The sequence below is a fragment of the Neofelis nebulosa genome, chromosome 9 (genome assembly GCF_028018385.1).
Source record: "Neofelis nebulosa isolate mNeoNeb1 chromosome 9, mNeoNeb1.pri, whole genome shotgun sequence".
In the NCBI taxonomy this organism is placed as follows: Eukaryota; Metazoa; Chordata; class Mammalia; order Carnivora; family Felidae; genus Neofelis; species Neofelis nebulosa.
In genome coordinates this window covers 58276916-58304081 of record NC_080790.1, presented here as the reverse complement: position 1 = coordinate 58304081, position 27166 = coordinate 58276916, and the positions used below count along the sequence as shown (strand labels likewise).

At 44.9% G+C, this 27166-nt stretch overlaps 1 long non-coding RNA gene across 2 annotated transcripts; it reads left to right on the top strand.

Moving 5' to 3' along the window:
- Positions 1-2530: 2530 nt before the first annotated feature.
- Positions 2531-26855, top strand: LOC131485018 (uncharacterized). Of its 2 annotated transcripts, XR_009248580.1 has the most exons (5): positions 2531-3400; positions 4893-5021; positions 18643-18972; positions 24068-24208; positions 25399-26855. It is a non-coding gene; the product is annotated as an uncharacterized LOC131485018 (long non-coding RNA). The 2 variants fall into 2 exon arrangements; XR_009248579.1 differs by lacking the exons at positions 24068-24208; positions 25399-26855 and having other exon boundaries at positions 18643-21398.
- Positions 26856-27166: the final 311 nt, after the last annotated feature.

The following is a 27166-nucleotide window of genomic DNA, read 5'->3' as shown; positions in this document are numbered from 1 at the left end:
TGGTAATGGTCCAGAAGGGGAGCAGAGGTCTCACCGGTACCAGGCCCTCACTGCCTGCTTCAGGCCAACGGGGAGACCCAGGAGGAAAGGTTGATGATTACAAAGACTTTCTATTGGCTTTTTCAGCAGAAAGCGGCAGCGCCCGCTCGGAGCCCTAGGGAAGAGTCAAAAACTACCATTCACGATCGTAGATTTTCCAGCAGAAGGTGCCAGGTAAGGCCAGCTTATCTGAGCACGGTGACAGATGCTGGGCCAAATCCGCTAGGGTTTAAGAGAGCAAATTTAGAGGCAGAGAGAAGGTAGGGACTCGAGGGGCAGACGCCAAGGGACTGGGACCAGGGCAGGTGCAAACGCTGGAACAGAATTGAGGGTTCCCTCCCAGCACAGACTGGGGTGGCTGAAGCCACGTGCCCTGCAAGATAGCCAGCTGTCCAGTAACCAGGGGGACCACTGCAGTTTCCAGGGAAGTCTAAGAGGTGGTGATGCAAAAGTTAAGCTTGTCTGGTGCCACAGCTGATGCAGGCGGAATTGCTGCCTGACAAGATTTCCGAGGACGTCTGTGTGATAGCAAAGGATGCTAGTAGATTGGGGTCCAGGTAGTAGCAAGCCGGGTTCAGACCCTAGCTCAGTCACTCACCGACTGTGTGACCTTGGGCCAGTCACTTGAGCTCCCTGTGAATGTTGGTCATCATTTAGAGAGGAAAATAATAGTCCCTACTTACTAAGGTGGTGTGAGATGTGAAATAAAAAATGTGGAAAGTGCTCAGCATCTCCCCCGGCACCGTGTGAGTACTGAATTTATTATTATCGTTGACAAGCCATGATGTCTATGACATATTATTAAGTGAATAAATAAAACACATGTATGGCACAATCCTCTTTATGTTAAAAGGCACCATTGTATTTCCCTCTGTGTGTGCGTGTATAAACACATAAAGAAAAGTCAGGGGGAGAAAAGAAAAGTCAGGAAGGATCAAACTGTTAACAAACAATGGTTAACTCTGGGGAGTGGAACAGGGGAAGTAGGTGAAAGAGGGTTTCGCCATTTCACTTACAAGCATCTGGACTGATGGGCCTTTCGGGGGTGAGGAGGGTGAGGGATGTGAAGGTGGAAGGCATTTTCTGTCTTAAGGGGCTGTGATCTGCAAACAGTGCTTTGCTGAGGCCTCGGTACTGATTTATTGGTCTGAGAACCTCCTATGTGTCCTTGGGTAGCACTTACCAAGTTTCTCTCTATGGGTGATACTGTTTACAAGGCACACACTGCCTTTGCTTAGTGGCCCTCTTTTCCCTATGGCCAGGGCTACCTGCCTGACTTGGCCCCCGTGCAGGCTCCAGACCAGTCTAGAGCCAAGCCAGGAAAACCTGAAGAGCTAGACACAGATTCTTTGGTACTCAGCCCTGAGTGGGTTTCACGGCATTAATCAGAGTTTCCTGATTCTGATTGCTGAGTGATGCAGAGACCGTTTTCTCCTTTTTCCTCTTAGCAATAGAGTGCCCCTGTAGCAAGCTGGATAATGTGCGCCCCTTCCCCGGCCCAGATATCACTTTCTAATCCCTGAAACCTCTGAGTGTGTTACCTTACTTGGAAAACAGATCTTTGCAGATGTGATTGAGGGTCTCCATGATCTGGAAGGAGCCTAAAAATGCAATTACGTGTATCTTTATAACAGCGAGATAGAGGGAAATTTTTACCTGGACAGAAGAGAAGCCGATCTGGTTCCAGAGGCAGGGAATGGAGAGATGTGGCCACAAATCACAGAATGCTAGAAGGCCAGGCAGGCATCAGAGGTTGAAAGAGGCAAGGAAGGCATCCTCCCCCAGGAGCTTCCACAGGAAGAGCCGCCCTCACACCTTGATTCCAGCCCAGTGATACTGATTTTGGACATCTATCCTCCAGAACCATAGAGGATCACTTCCTGTTGTTTTAAATCACCAAGTTTTTGCTAATATGTTCCAGGAGCCACAAGAAACTACTAGTACCACCCTCCTCCCTACCACACAGGTAGGGACTTCATCTCCCAGTCCCTCTGACAACTGGGAGTGGCCAACGTGACCACGTTTGGCCCACGAGTCGAAGTGGTGTGTGGGGGCGCCTGGATGGCTCAGTGGGTTAAGCCTCTGACTCTTGATTTCAGGTCAGGTCATGATCTCACAGCTTTGTGAGTTTGATCCCCGTGTCAGGCTCCACACTGACCCTACAGAGCCTGCTTGGGATTCTCTCTCTCTCTTTCTCTCTCTCTCTCTTTGCCCCTCCCTGCTCATGCTCTGTCTCTCTCAAAATAAATAAACTTAAAAAAATTATTTAAAAAAAGAAAAGATGTGATGTGCATAATTTCTGCTTCCCGGGTTTCAAAATAAAGTGTCTTACCCCTCTCTCCACCCCTGCCATGTTTTCTTTTCCCTTTCCACCGCCCAGAACTCCATCACGGTGCTGGTCAGCATGCCGTGACCAAGTGGAGAGGACTCCCGGAGCAGCCGTCTCAGACACAAGGGTGGACACGATGAGCAGAGGGGTCCTGGGGTCCTGGGCAACCTCATGGAGCCATGGTGTCCTTCACTGCTGCAGTTGCACAAGAGAGGAATGAGATTCTGTACTATTTAAGGCATGCTATGTCAGGTGCCTTTGTAACAGCAACTATACCCAGCTTATACTCCAACCAAAAAAACATTGGGGTTCTGTCTGGTTCTGCTAACCTGGGCCTCTGCCTACCTAGAAGCCCTCCCTACAGCCTGTGCCTGGGTCCTGGCTCCTGCTGATCTACCTCCCCAGGGTAAATGGCCCTCTTCCTGGATTTCTGAATATCACCCACTCCAGGATTATTGACTCTCATACTTTGTCTTTTGGGACATCTCCACTGCTCTGTGTGGAGCTGCCCGACCCGGACTCCTTGCGCACTACCAAAGTTGGTTTCACAACCGCACTTCCAGAGATCAATCTCTACTTTCCCTGCTCCTTCTACTGGTCGTGTCTCCCCGGAGCCCGTCCACTCCAGGAGGAAAATTTGCTTCCAGGTCCTGACTCCTCCTTGTCCATCCTGTCCTGTAGCCACTAGCTAGACCACGCCTGGCTATGTTCTGAGATACGTGGGGGGAGGGGTGCCTGGCCCCTGGCAGGAAGCACACCGTCTAACTGCCAAGTCTTCCCTGACACCTTCCCCTGCTGACCCCAAGGCTGCCTGGAGTTTCTGCTTTCCACGCACACCAGCAAATGACTACGCCGGCTTTTTGTAAGAGATGCATCTCATCTCGTCGTTTGGCAGTTTACGCTTATGTTTGTTTTCCTTCACACAGTTTTACGGTTGATAATGTATCATCAGATAGGATGTTGGCCCGAGGACATATACGGTTTCAGGAACACACATTTCACATTTGCCGAAGCACACGGGCCTAGCTTCAGGTAAAGAATCACCTGGGCACACGGCGAGAAATGCGTTTGATTAACTCTGAGCTGCCGAAGGAAACTCATCCAGTGCCCTGGATTGGGCGGCTACTGTTTATTTATGCAAAGAGTAAGAGAAAGTCATTAAAGCCCGCATTCCTGGTAATTGTCTCAGAAATTGCATTCCCTGGCCTGGCAATTAGTTTTATACAAAGCAAGAAGATATTTGGGTTAATAACCTTGCGTTTTTATGACTCAATCAATATTTTGGTTGCTGCAGGCTGCTTTGCTACTGTAAATTTTGAGTACAGTGCTTGTGGGGTGTATAAATATTTAGCTAGCCATTGAAGCATCAATGAATGAAATCATTTCTTCTTTTCTTTAATTTAGAAGATACCGTTGGCAGTGTCCTGGCATGCGGTGTTTATTTTAGCTGCTGTCATAGATGGGGAAACTAAATTGCCGTTGTGCTTTATGGTTTATTACTTTGTCACTTTGCATCTCTATACAGCAAGCATCTCTTTTAGAGTCATCTCCTTCCAACAGGCCTCGAATAACCTAGTCACTTGCTTCATATGGTTTTGATCTGATTTTAACTTTACAGCCATGTTACCCTGTGTTAAGCTTTGTAGTATTTTGTGCATGTGTGTTTATGTGTGTGTGCATGGTTTAGTATCACAGACATAGTAGGAGTCACAACTAGGACTGGTTATGAAGTCCTTCCGTTTAGAATGTGATGACTTTAAAAAAAAAACAAAAAAAACCCCCCAGATAATCAGAGTCCAAAGCTGTAGCTATTCAATACCAAAACAGTCACGCAAAGTGAAGCCTTCTTTCAACTGGTTGTTTTGTCTAAAGCAGGCTTTCCCAAAATATGTTCCTCAGAAAGTGTATTCCTGGGGCGCTAACGGGATTCTATTTTGTTTCTATTGGGAAAGTCAAGTGGAAAAAAAAAAAGGTAGTACAATCCAGTTATTAGTACCTGCACTAGCCAAAGACATCTTGAGAGGGAAGGACTGAACATAATTCCGCCCAGTGTTTTTCAGGCTGAATTATTAAGAGGGCTTCAATTCTTTAACAGTGTTTTAGAAAAGTACTATCAACTATTGTGCTTTTTTTTGTAGCATGTGATTGCTTGGTGCTGGCACTTGCTTACAAAACTGAGTCAGTACAATAATCAGAGAGTTCTGGGGCGCCTGGGTGGCTCAGTTGGTTAAGCGTCCCACTCTTGATTTCAGGCCACGATCTCATGGTTAGTGAGTTCGAGCCCCACATCAGGCTCACGGCTGTTAGCGAGGAGCCTGCTTCGAATCCTCTGTCTCTCTGTCTCTCTATCTGTCTGTCTCTCTCTCTGCCCCTCCCCTGCTCATGCTCTCTCTCAAAAATAAATAAACATTAAAAAAATAAAATAATATTAAGCATGTTTCTTTACCATAGGCCTTCTCAGGACCTTTATATGTTAATGTGTGTAAGTCTTTTGTTTATTTTCATTTTTTTAATGTTTTTGCAGAGCATCTTAGAAGACTGATGTTCTGCCAAATATGCTGACATACTTTAGGCAATACTGGCCTAATCTCTACCTAACAACCCGCTTGGATTGAATTGCCTGCACTGACTGTTACTGGAGTTCATGATGGAGGTGAGAAGCCTGTATGTGTTTTTCTCCCCATCTCTCCATCCACGTCGGTCCACACCGCCGAATCCTGGGGGTTGAGCTTTAGGAACATCAGATGGGCTGAGGTTTGGACCTTGGCTCAGCCACTTACGACCCCTCTAATCTTCAAGTCATTTAACCTCTTTGCCCCTCAGTTCCTTCATCTGTAAAATGGGGATAATCATATACCTTCCTCACAGGGCTGTCACATAGAGTAAATGAGATAATGCCTGGCAAGCATTTTGTACACCGCCTGGAACACAGTAAGTCTTCAACAAATCTGAGATTTTATTATTATAACCCAGTCTGTAAAGCCCAGCTTAGACCGGATCCTCTTTGTGAAGCCTTGTGGGTTTCCTCCACACAGAATCAATTCCTTTTTCTTCTGTATTCTGGTCATTTCATACCTTTAATGTGCGATTCATTATAAATGCCTCAAGGAGAGGGGCTGTGCCTTATTCACCACTGTGCTGCAGTAGCCTTCTAACAGGCCATCAAACCCAAAGGATGAGAAATGGACTCACCCCAACAGATTCGGCTTCCTTTAAGTCCTTGAAAGACCCATTCAAAAGTATCATTTACATGTTATTGCTCAGCCACAAGAGAAGCTGAGAAATGCAGTCTTCATTCCAGACCTCTCCTTAGTTAAAGCAATGCTGTGTACTACCTACGTATGTATCTTCTATGTCTGCCTGTCTGTCTTGTCTGTCTGTCCATCTGCATCTATCTATCATCTATCTATCTATCTATCTATCTAAGATGAAGCCAAAGGGTCAAGGCTAATCCTGCAAAAATCCCTTTACCTGCTCTCTGGTGAGTGGAAAAGACTCTCACTGCCTTTAAGATAGTGATTTCAGGATAGGAAAACAACAGCTTCCTGATGTTATTAATATCACTGGGCCTTTGTCACACTAGAAAACATGTTTCATATCGACACACTTGAATACTACTTTAGAAAAAAAGCCTTCCAGGAAAAAATAACATAAGCGCCTCTGCAGCAGTAATGTCCCCACTGAGGCAGGGCGAGCACACACACTGAGCATTTCGACAGGAAAACATGCAGATATTTACTTTGGCATCAGCCAGATTTCACAGTTAGTACTTCCCAGGTCTAAGCTATATAGTCATATGTCTTCCAAAAGAACATGCAGGCAGCAATACGAAATCCTAGATTTAATCAAATTATGCCTGTTTCTTTAGCATGAGCAAAGCTTTCTGCCAGTTCATAAGCATCTTTTCATTTGATTTTCCTGATGTGATATGTGAGTGAGAAATCGGGTTAATCCAGTAGTGAGGACATGCAAATAACAGAGACCTGATCTGAATAAGCGTTGGGCAGACAAAGCTTTACTGAGTATCTTTTCTTTTCTCGTTGAGGCAGAAAGGAGTTGATACAATCAAGGACACACAACTCTTCAATTCCCATGGGGAATAGCTAACTAATTCATGGAGAACAACAAAAATCCACAGATGATCTAAAACCATCATACTGACGGGCAGATTTCACTTTCTCTTTCGATGAGATATCACCCAACTGGCAAACAAGCATAAACAATGATTACTTGTCCGTTTTCCCTTTGCCCCCTTCCCCTTACGTCGTTTCTTCTTATTGAACTTCATAAAAAATATTAATGGAGTATTTGCTATTCAATGTAAGAAAGACAAACTGTAGGAGGGCATTGACCTCACTGAGTTTCGTTAACAATGCAGTTGGTTTTATTTGTAGATTTTGTTCATTTTAACCCAGATGGGGGCTTAATTATATAACTACTGTCCACCTCGGTTTTTACTTGTATATTGTAGAAAGCCTCCCACATTAGTATATACAAAAATATGGAATATATAGGGATATGGAATATTCCTACAATGGAAATATGCAATAGTCACAGATAGGAATATGGAATTCGAAAGGATTGAAATACCTCATTCTTTTTTAAACAGCTACATACTATGCCTTTGTGTGAAAATACCGTAATTGACTTCACCAGTCCCTAAATAATGCACATTAAATATTTCGCTATTACAGATAATGCTACAATGAATAAACTGTATGTTTTTATTATTATTTTCTGGGCAAATACATCTGTAGGATAAATACCCAAAAGTTGAACTGCTAGTTGAATTGCAGAGAACATGTGCTCTTGTGATTTTGTACCTATTATAATGTCACACTGTCATTCATGAAAGAATACAATTTAAATACGTACTTCACAAACACTTATGTATTTACTCTTACATATTTGGCACTTTACTGGTGAGTGCCTTCTCCAAGAGAGGAAATTGCCAAATTTTATGAATTTTGCCAATTAGAAAGATACAAAAAAGTCACCTCGTTTTTAAAAAATTTTTTGTAACCCTTATTTATCTTTGAGAGACAGAGAGACACAGAGCACGAGCAGGGGAGGGGCAGAGAGAGGGAGACACAGAATCTGAAGCAGGCTCCAGGCTCTGAGCTGTCAGCACAGAGCCCCACGTGGGCCTCGAACCCGGAAACCACGACATCATGACCTGAGACGAAGGCGGTGCTTAACCAACTGAGCCACCCAGGCACCCCTTCACCTCATTTTTAATTTGCATTTATTTTATTATGAATGAGGATGAGTACTTTTTGTATGTGACAGAGGTATTGAGGTCTATTCCTGGATTCTCTATTCTGTTTCATTGATCTGTCTGTTATGTGTCTTTTTCCAGAATTAAGAAGGATGATTTTCAATTGAAAAAGAATGTATAAGAACAGCCAAGCTCTACCACTGATGGGCTCAATTGAATGAATCCCTTCATCTCTTTGCTTTTAGCTTCTCCAGCTATAAAACAGGAGAGTTGGATCTGAAGAGCTTGTTTACTCCGTATATGTTGTTGAGTGTTAGGCTCTGCTCTGGGGATGCAAAGGAGGGGTCAAGGCAGATGCTGTCTCTGCTCTCATGGAATTTACAGTCAGTGTGGGGAGGGGGGCAGACACTAGTCAAACCCTGACACAGATCATTGATAGTCCCTAGCAATGGAAACAGAAAAAAGTGGGGAGCAGGAGCAGGAGCAGGGAGAGGACCACAGAGATTTCCTTTGGAAGGAAGTGAAGGAAGTGAAACAGATCTGCTGGAAAAACAGCTAGCCAGGTGAAGGAGGGGGTGGGTGCGTGGAAAGGAAGAGTTTTCCAGATAAACTTTCTGGCATGTGAGGATCTGATGTGAATAGAAAACTCTCTACTGTAGCTGAAGATAGAAAAATAAGGGGAAAGTGATAGGAGATGAGAGAGACTACAGAAGTAGGTAGGAATCAATCCATGTAGAGTCTTGGGTAAATATTTTGGTCTTTATCCTAAACATTTGCCTTACTTGGGACCTCTAGGAAGTCAATTCTGAGTTGAAGACTAAAGTGGTGTGTTTGTCCAGCATACAGAATTTATCCAGAAAGCTTACAAGGAAAACCATATTTCAGAGCATTTCTTATCAGAGAGAAAGGAGGGAGTGATTTATCTGCCTAGTATTCTCCCAGCTTCCGTTGCCCATTGTTCATGTTTCACTCTACTGAAAGCTAATTCCCCTGTGCTGAGTACATCACTCAGCCCCTCAATGGTCATGACCAAGGTGGGGCATTTCAACCAAACCTAGAAGTTGAGGTGTATGTGAAACACCCAACCCAGAGAAATAAAAGGAAGGAGTCCAGGGAGTCTGAGAGGCACACAGATATTGTGTCCTATATGCCATTAAAAGAATCCACGCAAGAGAGTGACATAGTGTAACAACGTTGTGGAGAACAGCTTAGTGAGTGTTGAGAATGGATGTATGGAAACCAGTTGGAAAGCTATTGAAATGGTCCAGAAGAGAGCAGATGATGCCCATGGTTGGTGGTGGCTGTGGAAATGGAGGGAAGTGAATGGATATGAGAAATTTTAGGAGGTAAAATCACCAGACCTAAGGGAATGTTTAGATTTGAGAAATAGAGCAAGTTACCAAGTATGTCAGGTTTATGACTTGAGCAACCGGTAGATGGTGGCATCATTTGCTGAGATAAGAATCTGAGGTACAGAATCAAGTTTAGGAGGAAAGATTATGACTTGGGGTTTGAACTTGGGGCTACGAGAAGTCCAAGTGAAGATTTTGAGTAGGCAACTGAATATATGAGTCTGATAATTGGCGCTATCGATGTGGATGGTAGTGACTGAATATGGAGTGAGAAAATCATTTTTAGCTCAAGAAACAGAAACATTTAATGGCTCTGTGGAGAAGGATGGTAATGGAAATAAAGTAAAGAAAGAACAGTGCAGGAGTAGGAGGAAAACAAGAAGAACCCAGGGAAGAGGGTTTCAGGAGAGAAGGGTCCCAGGGAGACTAGGAAAGGTGAGTACTGAGTCCTTTGCCTTAGCAACATGGTGGTCATTAGTCATTTTAGCCAAAGTAATGGGGCTGAGGAGTGAAGGAAAATGATGAAAATGAAGAGTAGCATAATAACCTATTTGAGAAGTTTTACTGGGAAGGAGTAATATAGCAGGAAGGGAGTGTGGGTTGAGATGGGTGCCTTTGTGTTATCTTAAGAGGGACTTGAGTATGTTTAAGTGTAAATAGGAGCGATTTAGTGTCAGAGAAGGATGAGTATACAGGGGAGAAGAGACATGTTATAGTGTCAGGCTCTAGAGAGGAAAGGAGGGGCTGGGATCCGGAACACAGGGCCTGACCTTAGGGTAGAAAGCATCAGTCAGGATGGGAGGAAAGGAAGGGGGATGGTGTCAGGGTAGGTGGGGCTGTAGCCAGAAGTTGAGGGTCTGGTTCAATGGCTTCAATTTTTGAAAACTAGGAGGCAGGTTATATGCAAAAATGTGTGATGAGAGTTGGAAAGGTAGGAAGGAGAATAGAGAGAGTTTAAAATAGGAGAAACTCCCAACTTAGTGATCTTGAGAGAACTTCCCTCACGGGCAGCTTGGAGAAATGATAACTGGGTGGAGGGAAGAGGTGAAATGCAAAGAGAAGGAAGGGGGTCACAGCCAACCTCCTGACTTCTGCCTCTCTACCTACCCTCCAGCCAGTCTTCGCTCTGGTCCTCCAGCTCATAGACAAGGAAGGAAACAAGGCTGGTCTGATACAGCAATTCAGTGTTTCTGGCTTCCAGATAACGAAAAGGGTGTCACTTTTGTGATCCACAAATAATAGCCTGACACAAGAACCAATCCATGTTTGAAACTTCTTTTATTGTGGCGTCATGGTGATACTTCCAAATGTTGATGCTGGAAAATAAAATATTGTGAGCATCCACTAAAATTTTAACACAGAAACATGTTAAAAGTCTTTTGTTCCTTGGGCTTTTCTTTTCGGCTAGAACAGGACCTAACTGTTTAACTTGCGGTTAAGGATTATTTGTGCGGGGCACCTTGGTAGGTGAAATGTAGGGGATTTGGCGCTCTGCCCATGGAACACTGGGCAGGAGCTCCAGTTACAAATTGCAGCTGTATAAAATAACAGGAAACGTGGGGCTTTGAAAGATTCCACTGGAAAGATTAATTATTTGGGAAAGAGTTATGCCACAGCTTCGTGTGTTTTTGGAGAAAAGGTGGCCCACGCCATTTTTAATAGTGCAAAAGAAAATTCTGCTACTAGACTAAAAGAGGAGAAGGGAGGAACTCTTGTTTCTTGGAAGGGCTCACATTTAGTTTAAACACCACACTTATTGTCTTTGTTAGAAGACAAGGAGCTAGAAATGAAAGCCACATGGAATCCCAGAAAGATCTGAGGCCTGTAAAAGAAAAGATCCGGATTTCCTAATTCTCTGAGATGACCTCCCTGTTTGTTTGTTTGCTTTAACTTTTCTCCCTACTGCCCTCCATCCTGCCCGTCAACATCTAACCATGTTCTATACGTCAATCCACCATGGACATTCGCGTTCCTGTAGGCATAACGATGTTATTCAAACAAATCCACAACTTCTGTGTGGACACTGACTTTGGATGACTCCGTGATATCCAGAAGGATAAACCAGCATTTACTGCACAGCTGGGATGACCCCAATGATCGGACAAGCCAACACTCAATAGATTTGAACACAGCTTTCTGAGAACAATGTGTTTCTACACATTTGAGGTAAAATAATGCAGTCTCTCCAGGATGCTCTAATTGCGAATTGCCAAGAAATTGTAGGGGAGTTGGTATTTTGATGGAGGGAAAGGCATTTTCTTGAGTTCCAGAGACATCTGTCTATAAATGTATATAGAAAAGGGATATATGTTTCCATGTAGGCTCATCACTTTGTTTCATCTTGAACATCATTCATCTGAAATCGGCCTTGGAGAGATTTATTTGGCATGAAGGTTTACTTGAGCTATGGAAGAAGCAAATTTTCTCCCTCCATGCTATGTCTCTCACAGTTGAGCCTCACCACTAAGTACGAGAAATGTTTGTTATCTGACATGCTTGGGGAATGGGATGTTCAGGTTCATCAATTACTTGGATTGATAAAGGGCAATCATTTGAAGACTTGGCATGCAGTAATGTATGCTTCACACCCAATTGTGGTGCCGTAGAACTCAGACTTTCTCAGAGGATCAGGACTTCAGGTCTTTAGAATCTTTCAGTGCCTTGGGTCATCTCTAGGAAGAGCAGTTCATCTCATGGAGAGTAGATGCGTAGTAAACTGGATATTTCCAGTTAATAGAAGGTCAGAAAAACAAAGCTTTTACTATAGTTCTGTTAAATTTCTTTCTTTCTTCCTTCCTTCCTTCCTTTCTTTCTTTCTTTCTTTCTTTCTTTCTTTCTAATTTTAGAGAGAGCTCGAGTGGGTGAGAGGGGCAGAGGAAGGGAGGGAGAGAGATTGAGAGAGAGAGAGAGAGAGAGAGAGAGAGAATATAAAGCAAACAGAACTTAAAAGACCTTAAAAGAGACTTGAAAATAACTCAAACCAATTCTTTTTCCACTACATCTATGCTGGCCCCATTCTGCTGGAGAGACCCTCTGAGGCCCTTGGTGGGACAGAGGCCTACTTGTTCGCAGAGTTTACCTTGCTCACTGTGAGGAGCGGGGCAAACAGCACCTCTCCTCTGAACTTTTCCAGTCTTCCTAATGGTAGGAAAACCATATCAAGTGCACTGGGCCTTCACCCAGCTTGAGAAGGGAAACGCCTAGGAGCAACTCTCTCCCTAGTGTCCCTCACTACTGACACTTAGAACAAATCACTTAAAGATGAGTGACTGATGGGGCACCGCGTGGCTCAGTTGGTTAAGCATCTGACTGTTGATTTTGGCTCAGGTCATGATCCCAGGGTCGTGGGATCGAGTCCTGCACCAGGCTCCTCGCTGAACATGCAGCCTTGGAGCCTGCTTGAGATTCAGTCTCTCCTCTGCCCTTCTCCCCCACTCATGCTCTCTCTCTCTCTCTCTCTAGATAGAGATAGAGATAGAGATAGAGATAGAGATAGAGATAGAGATATAAACTTTTTAAAAATCGTTGAGTGACTGATAGACTCATAAAGGCAGAACTCTGATTTTTGGCGTTTTGTTGTTCTCTTTAACAAGTCCTGACCAGAAGGTCCAGGACCTTTTTTAAAAAGGGAGTTTATGGGGCGCCTGGGTGGCCTAGTCGGTTAAGCAGCCGACTTCGGCTCGGTCATGATCTTGCAGTCTGTGAGTCTGATCCCCGCGTAGGGCTCTGTGCTGACCGCTCAGAGCCTGGAGCCTGTTTCGGATTCTGTGTCTCCCTCTCTCTCTGACCCTCCCCCGTTCATGCTCTGTCTCTCTCTGTCTCAAAAATAAATAAACGTTAAAAGAAAAAAATTTTTTAAAAAAAGGGAGTTTTCTTATTACCTATTTTATTAATTTAGGGAGCCTCACCTGTACCTACCACAACAATCAAAGTTCTGTACCTCTCTATTATTCTTTTTAAAAACTCATTTACTTATTTTGAGAGGTGGGGGGAGGGACAGAGAGAGAATCCCAAGCAGGCTCTGCACCGTCAGTGCATAGCCCCATGTGGGGCTCGAACTCATAAACCATGAGACTATGATCTGAGCCGAAGTTGGACACTTAACCGACTCCTCTCAATGATTCTTAATAAAAGTAATATTTAAAATTTGTACGAAGCTTTCTCAAGGTACCACTAGACATTGTATTCTATGTGGATGGCACCCTGGAGTTGTGCAGTGAACAGCTTGTGCAGTTGAGCTGAGAGTCTTGTGCTTTATGGTTTTATTTTAAGAGAAATAGGCTCTTTCATATACATAGTAGTAGTAATTATCATAAAAACCATTGCTACCATTTTTTTAGCATATAGGATGGACCCGTATATGTTACACAGTACAGAGTATACATCATATTTCATCTTCACAAGAAGTAAGTAGTTGGGATTTGAATTCAGTCCTGTCTGTCTGCCCAAGCCATGCTCTTTTCCCCTTCCTTTTGGATCCAACCACTCATTCTACAGGTGAGCAAACTCAAGCTCAGAGAGGATGCACGACTTGCTCTGGGTCACACAGGGTCTTCTACTCTATTTCACAGAACTTATAGGACTTTGATAAGTGTGTAAGAATGTGGCCTTAAAGGAAAGTCTCAGAGAGACATAATAATATTGAACACACACACACACACACACAACATATAGCTCAAGCTCTTTGGAGCATTTTTCTGTTCCTTTTCCTTCACACATACTTTGGCATCTTGTGGGAAGGTGGGGTTGGGTGGCAAACAGATCCCAAAAGAGGGGAACCCTGAGGGTATTTCCCACAGGCAGGTGTTTGGTTCTCAGCCTGGATTAATTGGAAGGAAAGAGGTGTTGTTTTTTTTTTTTTTTAAGTTTATTTATTTATTTTTGAGAGAGAGAGAGAGAGAGAAAGAGAGAATGCACGCATGAGTGGGGAAGGGGCAGAGAGAGAGGGAGAGAGAGAATCCCAAGCAGACTCCATGCTGTCAGCACAGAGCCCAATGCAGGTGTGAAATCATGACCGGGGCTGAAACCAAGGGTCCCATGCTCAACCGACTGAGCCCCCCAGACGCCCGGGAGGGAAAGAGTTTAAATGTGACGTGGGTTCAATGCAAGTCTGGAAAGTGAAATTGGAATTCTGTAGTCTAATAGTTGTGTGTTTTCAAAAATGAATATTGTAGGTTTTTTGTTCTTATTAAAGACAGCCCATGCTCATATAGAACATTTATATGATACTGCAGAGAATAAATAAAAAAAATAAAATCCTGTTCCCCTGAAAGACTAATGAGGTTTGTTTCTTATTTAAAAAAAGTTTTTTAGTGTTAATTTTTGAGAGAGAGAGACAGAGACAGAGTGCGAGCGGGGGCAACAGGGGTTTTTATTGTCCTTGGGTTTTTATTGAGGCTTCATTACACAGGCAAGGCTGATGAAATCATTGGCTACTGGCAATCAGTTCAACCTCCAGCTCCTCTCCCCTCCCCAGAGGCCATGCATGTGGGGAAAGAGGGATGAGAATGTTCCCCCGGCAACCAGCCCCCATCCTAAGCTCATCTTGGGACTTTCCAAAAATCACCTCATTAATGTAAACCCAGGTACGGTTGAAGGGGCTTTTTATAGGAATAACAAAAGACACCCATTTCTTTTTTCCTCCTGTTATCACTTAGGAAATTCCAAGGGTTTTTGGAGCTCTCTACCAGAAATGGGGACAAAGACCAAATCTATATCTGTATCTATATCTATAGCTTAATGTAAATCACAATATCATAGGATCCTTACAGTGTCTCACATGTTACACCAATGCTTTCTAAATTTCTTTTTTTTATTATTTTTTAAGTGTTTATTTTTGAAAGAGTGTGAGCAGGGGAGGGGCAGAGAGAGAGAGAGACACAGAATCTGAAGCAGGCCCCAGGCTCTGAGCTGTCAGCATAGAACCTGATGTGGGGCTCGAACTCACAAACTGTGAGATCAGGACCTGAGCCAAAGTCGGGTGCTTCAACGACTGAGCTACCCAGACTCCCCTTTCTAAATTTCTTTATGCTTAACAACCATATTATGGATTGAGGAAGATCTTAGCCTAAAATACTCTTAATTCATGCTAGTTGTGGAAGCTTGGGGAGATCACTGACTTAGTGCAAAAGAAGGTGAAGAAATGTAACACCGATTTGTTAGTTATTCCTGGGGAAGTGACTTCACATTTGCAATGCTGGAAGTTGTCATAAACAAACCTTTTGTGATCATTTGAAAAAGCAGAACGGTGAGTAGTTATGTCAGAGAGACCAGTGAAAACATGAGCTGGCCAATGCTATGCGAATGGGTACTTTGTAGTTTGGGAAAAAATTTCCAGTGACAGCATCCCATGCAGGGTCCAAGAGAGTCCCCAACGATCCAGATGGAAGTGAGAGTGAATGCCTAATAAATGGCTCCAGGGACAATGAGGACACTGATGACCAAGAGGTGTGTGAAGAGTTGGAATAGATTTGTTTCATGGAATAGAGTGGGAAAACAGTGATATTTACAAATTAATTTTTTGTATAAATTAATTGAATAAATGATATTAAATATGTATAATAATTCATAAATTTAATAAGCATATCACAGTTTTATCTATGTCACTAAAGTTTTTCTGTGCTCAGGTTGACCAAAACACTATGGGAGGATTTCCCCTTTGGAAAGTTTAGGTCTGCCTTATATTTGGTGCCAGCTTCTGTTTGGGCACATGTGGGATCTTTGCCCAAAGTGAAACAACTAGGAGGGCAGAGTCAGATGGGTCAGACTTTTTTGCCTTAACGTGTTTGCCTTAATTCTCCAATGAGACCAAACTTCATAAAATCTAAGTCCCTGGCCCCGTTGTCCACTTACTTCATTCAATTTCAACTCAGAGCATTTATTAAGCACCTACTACAATGGAGGATTCATTTTTCAAACCTGTGAATCACTTTTAGCACTGAACTAAGAGAGAAAAGACTGACTTTTAACTGAATATTGAGAAAAAGGACTAATTTGACTAAGAACAGCTCTGGATTCAGGTTTTGTAGTCCATTCTCCCTGTTAAGCAACATGAGTTTTAATCTTCCCTGTTCTCTTGTTTACTTCCTGAGAAGGATTAAAAGATGCCTATAACCTCAGCCCCAGTAGGACAGCCTGCAAGGAACAAATCAGCATGCAATTTCCCTTTGTCACCTTTAAAATAAACAAACAGGGGCGCCCGGGTCGTTCAGTTGGTTGAGTGTCCGACTTCGGTCAGGTCATGATCTCGCGGTCCATGATGCGTTTGAGCCCTGCATCAGGCTCTGTGCTGACAGCTCGGAGCTTGGAGCCTGCTTCAGTTTCTGTGTCTCCCTCTGTTCCTCCCGTGCTCATGCTATCTCTCTCTGTCTCTCTCTCTCTCCCTCAAAAATAAATAAATATTAAAAAAATTTGAAAAAAAAGAATTGAGTTAAATTGTAGGACACCCAGCTGGTGTCACATGGGCTTGGTGTGTGGAAAACCCACACATCTGGTGACCAGAAATGTCTTAAGTATTGAGTAAGAGTAGTAAAGGGGACACACAAGAGTGTGTTGTTCCTTTACAGACCCAAAGATAAAAGTACTTGCCTCTTTTCTGAATGACAATTTCAGGAAAAAAACACCTTGCCTTACTGATAGACATATGCAGTGATTAACATCTTTCGACTCTACATGCCCAGGTAGAAAATGTGGATAATAATTGTAATTAACTGTGGACTCCATTGGAAGGTAGGAACCATCCAATTTATTCATCTTTGTCCTCTATGCCTAGCACAGTGACCGATTCATAGCAAGTACTTAACAAATATTTGTCTAACGAGTGAATGAATCCAAAAGCATGATTCTATTTACAAGGCATGCATCCACGTCTGTCTGCCAGACTGTCTTGACACCGGGCTCTTCTTCTTGCAGGTTCTGGGGCAGGAAATAGAGAACCTGGCGATGCACCATGATACATAGTACTCCACACACTTTGATTTCAAACCCACCTAAATTTGAATGTATTCAGACAAGATGATGCTAGGGTGTTCCTCTCCCGCTTTTTTTATTAAGTGAGCTCTACGCCCAACATGGGGCTTGAACTCATGACCCCACCCAACATGGTGCTTGAATTCATGACCCCAAGACCAAGAGTCACATGCTCTACTCACTGAGCCAGACAGGCACCAGGTAAGAGGCCTATTTTAGGTGCTGCTGCTTCCACTCACTCTGGGCATAGCCCCATAACTTCTGGAAATTCCAGCTGAAGTAGAGCAAAGGTTTCCTCTGAGAGACTAGTCCAGGCTTGGGATGGGGGTAGGAAACGCTGGGGCCAGTGCCACACCAGAGAGGGGAAAGGACCCACGTATTACTAAAACAATATCTAAGGATAGGGACTAGCAGCCAGAACTGAGTTTCAGTCAACAAGTCAAGAGTACGGAGGAGCGCCTGGGTGGCTCAGTCGGTTAAGCGTCCAACTTCAGCTCAGGTCATGATCTCACGGCTTGTGAGTTCATGTCCCGAGTGGGGTTCTGTGCTGACAGCTCAGAACCTGGAGCCTGCTTAGGATTCTGTGTCTCCCTCTCTCTCTCTGCCCCTCCTCTGCTCACCTTCTGTCTCTCTCTCAAAAATAAATAAACATTAAAAAAAAAAAAAAAAGGGTATGGAAGTTAGGTGGCAGTTGCATGGACAATTCAGAACCCAGGTAGAGAAATCACAAGAAAACTAATAACCAGTCAGAACATGATTGGAAAATCAACACCAAATTTATATTTACTTAAATAGGTATCACTCCATCACCCTGATTATTAAGGGGACTTTACCATAGCCCTTCTGTGCGTGTGGATGTATGTCTGAGAGATGCATGTGTATCATGAACTATAGGGGATTATCAGCCTCATAAAAGGCTGAGAAAATGAGAGAAGGAGAAAACAAACATCTGCCGAGGACCAGGAAGGCCAGGCACAACAGTGCTCTGGTTCCACTGCCAAACGGCCTAGATTGAAGACCCAGCTCTCCTGCTTACCAGCTGGCTAAACTTAGCCAGTAATGAACACCTCTGCTCTCCGTTTTCTACTTTCAAATGTAGATAATTCTAGTACCCATCTGGTGGGGCTGTTCTGAGGATTGCATGAGTTAATCCGTATTGTTGTTGATTAAAAAGAGCCACAGAAGCTTTGTTATTCCTCCTGTCGAATAGTCTATATCCCCTCCCCTTGAGCCTCGACTGTCCCTGTCACTAGTTTCGACTGATCAGCAGAATAATGGCCCCCAAAGATGTCTGTGTCCCAGTCCCAAGAAACTGTGACTATCTAATGTTATACGGCAAAGGAGAATTAAGGTTGCAGGTGGAATTAAAATTTCTAACCAGTTGACCTTGAGGTAGGGAGGTTATCCTGGGTTGTCCACCTGGTCTAACGAAATCACAAGGGTCCTTAGGAGTTAAGAGGGAGGCAGAAGAGTCAGAGTGACATAGGGTTAGCCCTTCTTGGCTTTGAAGATAGAAGGAGGGGCACAAGCCAAATAATGCAGGCATCCTCTAGAAAGCAGAAAGGGAAAGAAAATGGATTCTCCTCCAGAGTCCCCAGCAAGGAACACAGCCCTGCTGAGATCTTGGATTTAGCCCAATGAGTCCCATTTTAAACTTCTCACCTCCAGAACTACAAGGTAATGTATTTGTGTTATTTTAAGCACTAAATTTCTGGTAATTTTTTTTTCTTTTGCAGCTGCAATAGGAAACTAACACAAAGCAATAGAATTGGGCAGAGTTGTGCCGTGTAATATCTAAAGTAGGGCCTTAAGGGATCTGCAGTTTCTAATTTCATCCCTCTGAAGACGGATGTCACGTAGAAGTCCATTATGGCTAGTCACCATGCTGTGAGGAAGCTCAAGCTAGCCAGATGGAGAAGCACCAAGACGCTAGACATGAAAGTGAAGCCTTGTGGGTTCTTCTAGCCCAGTCCAGCCACCAACTGAATACACCTGAGTAAATGACCCCAGCTGACACCTGTGGAGCAGAACCACCCAGCTGAGCCTGCCTCAGAACTGTGAGAAAGGTTATTTTAAGTCACTAAGTTTTAAAGTTTGGGGTTTTTGTTGTTGTTGTTCTTTGTTTGTTTCAGGGGTTTTTTGTGTGTGCAATAGATAACCAAAACTCTTAGAAAGCACTTAGAACAGTGTCTATCACATAATAAGCATTCAATAAAAGTTGATTATTCATTATACTAATTTAGTTATACATACAGAAACTTCTCAATTATCCTGTTAAACAGGCCTCCTAGTCCATTTGGGTTGCTATGACAAAAATACCACAGACTGATATTTACAAACACACAAAGTTATTTCTCTCATTTCTGGAGGCTGGGAAGTCCAAGATCAAGTCACTCTGTGTGCAGACTCTGTGTCTGGTGAGGACTGGCTTCCTGGTTTGTGGATAGCTATTATTTCGTTTTGTCCTTACATAACAGAAGGGAGCTCTCTGGGGGTCTCTTGGGTCCCTTTCATAAGGGCGTGAGGGCTCCACCCTCATGACCTAAACACTTCCCAAAGGTCTCCCCTCCAAATGGTAATTAGGTTTCAACAAACAAATGAATTCTGGGAGAACACAGGCATTCAGTCTATAGCCTCAGGTATTATGCCATCTGTGTTGATAGTTGGGATTATGGTTGTGTTCACTCCCTTTCCCCTCTCGCTGTGAGCAGAGGGTACTCTCATGCCACTGATGCTGGGTCTTCTGGCTTGTTTTGGCCAATGGGATGTTAGCAGATGTGACACCTGCAGAGGCTTTACATGTGCCTACACAGTGGGGCTTCCCTACTTGGCCTTCCACCATTGCCCTAAGAAGATGCCCAGGAGGTCTGTGGTCCTCAAAGAGCAAGATGTATGTGGAGCAGAGCCACCCAGGCACCCCGCAGACCTGGGAGCCTGGTAACGCATGCTCGTTGTTTTGTGCCTCTGAGGTCTGGGGTAGTTTTCATGCAGCCGTAGCTGACTAACAAACAGTCTCTAGGTGAGAAAATTGAGGCCCAGGGAGCTTTGTTTAAAAACAAGACAAAGCCTATGGACATGTTCATAATAAAAGAAGCTTTTTATTTAAAGAGCCAAATGAGATCCCTTTGCTGGTTTCCTAGAGCTGTCAGAACAAATTACCACAAACTGGTGACTCCAAACAACAGAAATTGATTCTCTCACAGTTCTAGAGGCTAGCAGTCCAAAATTAAGGTGTCAGCAGTCCACGCTTCTCCTGAAGACTCCGGGGGAGAATCCTCCCTTGCCTCTTCCAGCTTCTGGTGGTCCCAGCAATCCTTGGTGTTTCTTGACTTGGAGATGCCTCACTCCAATCTCTGCCTCTGTCAGCACATGGCTTTCTTCCTCACCTGTGTCCCTGTGTGATTTCTCCCTCTCCTTTCTCTTAGGCAAACACCAGTCATGGGATTCAGAGCCCACCCAAATTCAGGATGACCTCATCTTAAATAATTACATCTACAAAGACCCTGTTTCCAAATAATGTCACATTCGGAGGTTGTTGGGTGGACGTGAATTTTGTGGGAACACCATTCAATCCAGAGCAGTCCCCCTATTTAATCCTAGAAAACTAGGAATATCATTAGACAGACCATGCTCAAATGAGAGCTTCAGGCAAAAATCCAGAGGGCGAGTAGCTCAAACCTTGAGGGAAACAGGTGGGAGAGACCTCAGGAAGGTAAGACTGAAACTCCACTTAGACATTTCATACATCTCTGACTGTTTGGGAGCTATGAAGGATGCCTTTGAAAGCTAGTGCTCTTAAGCTAACCATGAAGGTGAGCATTGCTCGCTTTGAGTACAACTCTCAAGCCATTTTAGAAGCCCACATGATGAGGCACCCTTTTCTATCCACTGCTTTTCCTGTCCGTGCCTTCTGTGATGTGCCTCTATCCTGATGAGCCCCCTCCCTGGAGGTGGGGAGCCCCTGGACACCATCTCTCTAATTCTTGCTCTCCTCTGGGAGATTTATTACAGAGGAATGTATTTCAGAAGTTTGGGAAAACAAACGCACCCACGTGACCCTTGGCAAAACTACTTTCGAGAATCTACAATCTGGCTATTTCAAAATCAAATCTGTGTGTGGACAAGACAAAGCTTGCAATCCTCAGCTAATCCATTGGGCATCCCAAGTTCAAAAGTAGAAAACACCACTTCCTGGGCTAGTTGATCCAAATACAAAACAGAATGTAAAATGTTATTACTATCAGGAGTCCTACTGGGCTCTGAGGTCAAGCAGACCTGGGTTCAAATCCCATTTCGACTATTAAGCAATGATGAAACCTTGATATGTACTTGCTCTGAGCCTCAGTTTGAAAATCTACAGAATGGTTCTAATACTCAGGCCAGAGGGTTGCTGCGAGGATTAATTGAAAGAGTAAACTGTGAAGTGCCTGGAAAAATGCAGGGTGTGTAGCAGGTCCTCAGGGGTAAATTGTTCAGGTCTGTTGTTCTTATCTTCCTGCACGGACAATAGGTGCCAGGAGGTAGAGATGTGTTAGCCATCATTGATCTCAGGAGAGTCCCCAGGTGTCAGGATTGTGCATCCTCTCCTCTCCCACCAGACTGTCCTCAAGGCACACAGAGGGGGAGGGGAGGGATGGCAGGGAGACCCTGGAGTCGGGAGTTTGGAAGGAGACTGGACAATGCAAAGATTAAGGGGCAAGCGAGACACAAAAGCACTAGGAGAAGAAGCGGTTTCATCTTCCAGGGGTTGCTGTGGGCTTTTTTGCCCCTCCTGAAAGGAGGGACAGGCAGTGATGAAGGAGAGCAAAGAATGAGGGCTCCCTGGTGGAGGGAGCAGGCATGAGGGAGGGGCGTGAAAGGGGATGCAGAGACCAAGAACTGGCTCGGGCAGGGAGAGGCAGGGCTGTCTGTTAGGCCAAGGCCAAGTCACAGGGGGAGAGATGGAGCAGGGACAGAGCTAATCTGGCTACCGGTAATCAGCACTGGGGCCACTGTGTCTGGGCCACCTCGTATAATAATGAGAGCTAACATTTATAGAGCGCTTACCATGGCTATATATCAACTCATTTCATCTTTATTACAAGTCTACAAGGCGGTCACTGTTACTGCCTTCTCTGAGGCTCAGAGAAGGTGTGGCTGCCAGTTCTAAGAGGTGAGCCAGCGATCCTCACCTCCCGGTGTTACACCCCCGAGGACTTCCCTCCTACCCTGAACTGGAGTTGCTCCCTCCCTGATACTTGCCTGTGACCCTGCCTTCCGAGGGCGTGTTTCTGTAGCTCAGCCTTGGCACCCTTCGTACAAGCTGGTGGCATTTCCCCTCTGCTGTAGGTGGCTCCCACCTCGCCCTGAGGTCCTGACCCAGCCACGCCTGCCCCTTCCTGCCCGTCCCCCGAGGGCTGGGAAAGGACGGGTTTGATTCTGGTAGTGAAGGAGGGAGACGAGGAGGAGATCGCCCCAACTCCCAAATATATAACTGTTCCTCCCGTCAGGGGATCAAAAGGCCTTAAGGAGACAAAGTCTTTTGTTCTATAAATATGATCGGCAAGAAATCGAAAGAGCGAATACTCGGAGGAGACAGAAGTAGGCACCGACTCGAACTAGCACCAAGTCTAAATGATTCTGAGAGCTGAGGTCAGAGCAGGGAGGGTCCAGAGCCTGGGGCCCAGACTGGAGTTGAGAGATGAAAAGACCCACAGAAGGAAAAGGCAGGCAGAAAGGGAGGGCTTGGTTCAACCCAAAAGAACAGTAGTTCCTCCAACTAGTCCCGTCTGGAAGAGCTCCTGAGGCCCTTCTTCCCCAACCTCCAGGTCTCGGCCAGGACAATGCTGGGCAGGCAGCTGACTGAAGGAAAGGGGTGGGTGAAAGCAGTCGGATCCGTTCACCGGACACTGATTTGCCAGAAAAGGAAGTGGGGGTGTCAGGGACATTATTTCCACTTCCTGGATACGTATTCAAACATGGAACAACTGAGTCCTAACAGGACAAGGCAATAAAATAGGCGACCACCCCAGGTGGTACCACACCCAACACGGCTCAGAAATGAGGAAGAACCACTAGCAGTATTTTTAAGGCTTCCAGAGAGCAGCATCTGGTTGCCACCTTCCATCTAAAGGACAACAAAGATGCCTCAAGAGTACTCTAAAAGGAAAAAAAAAAAAAGGCCAGCTCCAAAAAGATTGAACACAATCTCTTTGCCTTTTAGTAAAATTAAATTGTGGTACATTCTGACAAAGGACTGCTATGTGACCACTAAAGAAACTTAGCTGCTTTCTATGTAGTGATATGGAACGATCCCTGAGATAAATGTGGAAACATCCAGAGGCAGATCGTCCTGGAGAATAGGCTACAGAGTGCGCAAAATACATCTTTATGGGGGGGGGGGGGGGCAGGGGCTCAGTCAGTGAAGCCTCCGACTTCGGCTCAGGTCATGATCTAGAGGTTTTTGAGTTCAAGCCCCGCCCCACCCCACATGGGGCTCTGTGCTGACAGCTCAGAGCCTGGAGCCTGCTTCGGAATCTGTGTCTCCCTCGCTCTTGGCCCCTCCCCTGCTCATGCTCTGTGTCTCAAAAATAAATAAATATTAAAAAAAAATTTTTTTAATACATTTTTACATTTGTGCAAAATAATAACATCTGTATTCTTGTAAATGTGTGCAGTGTCTCTAGGAGAACACACATGAATGTGTCTGAGCTACTGAAAATAATGAGGTTATGAGTCAGGAGAGCGATTCTCCCTGTGGGGGGCTCTGGGGTGCCGCTAATATTCCATTCTCGACCCACGTGCTGGTTATACGATGTGTTCAGTTTATGAACGCTCACTTGCCGGTACTTAAGATTCATGTACTTTTCTGTTATACTCTGGTACAGTTTTCAAAAACAAAAAGCCAAAAAAACCTTTGAGGAAGAAATGACATAAAATAATTTTGAATAATAATGAAAACATAACTCCAAACTCAGGCCATCCAGGAGGCTCTCAGTCCCCCTCCCAGCAGATTCGTCCTGACTGTTCCTCACACACCCAATTCAGCACAGGGGGTGAAAGAGGCTTAGGTTTCAACGTTCCCCAATCTGGCCTCATTTACTCTTCCTTCACACTGACCTCAGCCTCTCAGCCTCTTTATCAATTGCTTCAGGACTTTTTTTTTTTCTTTTCCCCAAACAGATTAAGCCACAGTTGTTCATCTGTTCAACAAAGTCTGCCCGCTGTGCAATCTGTGGCTCTCCAGGACTGGGGTGTTGAAGAAAACCTGCTGGCTGTGAAACAGAAGGGGAGTTGTTTTATTTCATGCCGGTACTTTTCAGTGTGAGCAAGCTTATTTCTTGGTAAAAAAAAAAAAAAGAGGCAAAAACTTAATCTCTCGATCCTTTGAATTGAGGAGAAATTTTTAAAAACATACAATTTTCCTCATACAACGTAGTGGTATTTTTCCTAAGGGGGACACAGATTGCCCCAGAAAGAAGAAAAAAAATGAAGTTCTCTCCAACCCCATTTTCAAATTTGATCCCGGGCATTCCCTTTGAGGGAAGTTGGGTGTTTGCCCAGGAAGTTGTGAGCGGCCGCCAAGATTCACTCACACCTGGGATATATAACCTCCTGCAGAAGCAGGCAGGGGAGAAGCCTGGCATTTATTGGAGGTCCTACTGGGTGCCGGGCACCGCGCTCACCACTTCCACCGTTATTACCGTCGTGTGACAATAACTAGGAAGTAGACCGCTCTCTTGCCCACTTTGCAGAAGGAAACTAAACCTCCAAGTGGCTAAGGATCTCCCCCGAGGTCATGCTCCGTACACACCCCCGGGGCGGAAAGCAGCACTTTACTATTGTTGCTTCTGGTTCTCTGCAGGTGTCTGCGTGGTTCTCACTTGGGGCTCAGGCATCTACAGTTAGATGTTGGCCATGGCTGTGGTTACCCAGAGGGTCCGCTGGGCTGGATGTCCCCATATGCTTGCTGAGCAAATGAAAGCTAGAGCCGTCACTCAGTGTCAGAGGTAGCCTCTCTGAGAGGGACTGTCCTGAGAAGCCCGGGCAGAGGCCGCACGTCTCCTCTAGCTCTGGCCTTCAGCACTACTTCTGCAGGTTCTCAGCCAGAGTGAATCAGAGGCCAGGCTTAGGTAAGCAAGATGGGAGTGGACCCCATCTCTCTCTCTCTCTCTCTCTTTTTTTTTTACATGTTTATTTATTTTTGAGAGAGAGAGAGAGAGAGTGTGCAAGCAGGAGAGGAGCAGAGAGAGAGGGAGACACAGAATCTGAAGCAGGCTCCAGGCTCTGAGCTGTCAGTGCAGAGCCTGAGGCAGGACTCCAACCCACCAATCGTGAGATCACGACCTGAGCCGAAGTCCGACGCTTAACCCACGGAGCCGCCCAGGCGTCCCTGGACTCCATCTCTCAATGGGAGGAGGTGAAAAGAATTTGCAGCCATCCTTAATCTACCACACCTTGAAAGCAGTGAAGCCAGGATTTGAATCCAGGTCAGCTGACTCCTTCCTTTATAGTCCCTACAGGCTTAACCGCGAACCTTCCCAGCTCCTGGAAATGGCCATTACTGATTCTGGCGTTTGAAAAGGCAGTTGGTGGCAATATCAACACCACTCGGATACCTCTTACTAAGGATGCCAGCGTTGGCTGCACCAAGCTCTCCTGAGAAGCCTCAGTCTCCCCACTACCCACGGGAAGCCGCCGTCTTTCCTAACGGAAGGTGAGTGCCTTCGAAACCATTGAACCCAACGCCTGCAAAGTTTCACAGGTGCCAGGTGTCCCTCCTTCTGAGGTTGCTGATTCTTCTACCGTAAGATGCTGAGCCCTCGTTGAACCTGGACACACAGGTTAGGAGTTCTCTGGAGGTTCTCTGATAAGTGCTGTTTGGAATCCTGGGCAAAGTTCTGTGCGCTTCGAAAACCACTTTTTACTGTGATTTCCTTTAGAAGCGAGAGCCCCAGCCACGTTCCCCTGCCACCCAACCTTGGTTACTGTCCCGACAGTGACCTGCCCTTTCCAAACATCCAGCCGCACACTTCTCTTTGGTTCCTCTCTGCTGTTGTGTCCCATGCTCCTCCAGATTCTTCTGCGGCGCTGTCTGGCACTAGGATACCAAGGTGTGATGGGTTTCCCTGGGTATAAGAAAAGCCCAGTCGTCCTGGGGCACTGAGGGTCAGTCAAAACAGGTCAGGAGGAAGACATCTATAGAAAATGGAGGCACTGTCCCCAGAGGGGTCTTCTATTCCTTCCACACCACTGCAGTGTTTGTTCATTCCTCAGATCCTCAGGCTCCTCGTCGGCACCCGTGCCATGCCAGCCACTGTCCCCACCCCTCCCCCCCATGGTTCTAAGCACCTCTTTCCGGGCCTCCCACCCTCTCTCCTCTGTGAGGCTCCCAGAGCCCCCTCTGGTGCAGAACCTCCTGCTTCCAGTGTTCATTGAATGAAGAAACCTCGCTGTTAAATTTTAGAAAAAGATTTTAAAGCTGGGGGGAGGAGGCAGCTCAGGGAATCTCAATGCTGCAAATTGGAGAGTTTAAAACCTAATTACTGTCTGGCCTCGGCCTCGAAAAAGGCCTCAATCAATATTTATTGAATGATTAAGCAAACTTTACATTCACACTGTTGGTAAATAAAAGGATTTTCCTAATAAGCAAATCATTAGAAGAGATTGCTAGAAGGAGTTTAACTTAATTAAGAGGATACTTTTCGAATGTTTTGTTCTATCCATTCCAAATAATAGGCTTCTTAACAATTTTCAAGTGTGCCTTAGGTATTTGTTAAAGAATGTCTAAGACTTGTCTCCATTAGATAAGATTTCCTATCAGTTTGTGTTGGCGCTTAAAAGTAATAACAGTGAATGTCTTGTAAATGGCCTTTTCTCCCAACTTTCTACCGATTCAAGATGGAAATAACTTCTTTCATCCGCCAAACACCAAAATGTATCCTGGCAAGGTAGATCTTAAGAATACAGCTTAGTGGGGCGCCTGGGTGGCTCAGTTGGTTAAGCGTCCGACTTCGGCTCAGGTCACGATCTCGCGGTATGTGAGTTCGAGCCCCGCATCGGGCTCTGTGCTGACTGCTCGGAGCCTGGAGCCTGTTTCAGATTCTGTGTCTTCCTCTCTCTCTGACCCTCCCCCGTTCATGCTCTGTCTCTCTCTATCTCAAAAATAAATAAATGTTAAAAAAAAAAATTAAAAAAAAAAAAAAAAAAGAATACAGCTTAGTGTCTTCGTGGGTCAAATAGAGATAGTAATGGCCATCAGAGAACGGTCGTTGAGAATTC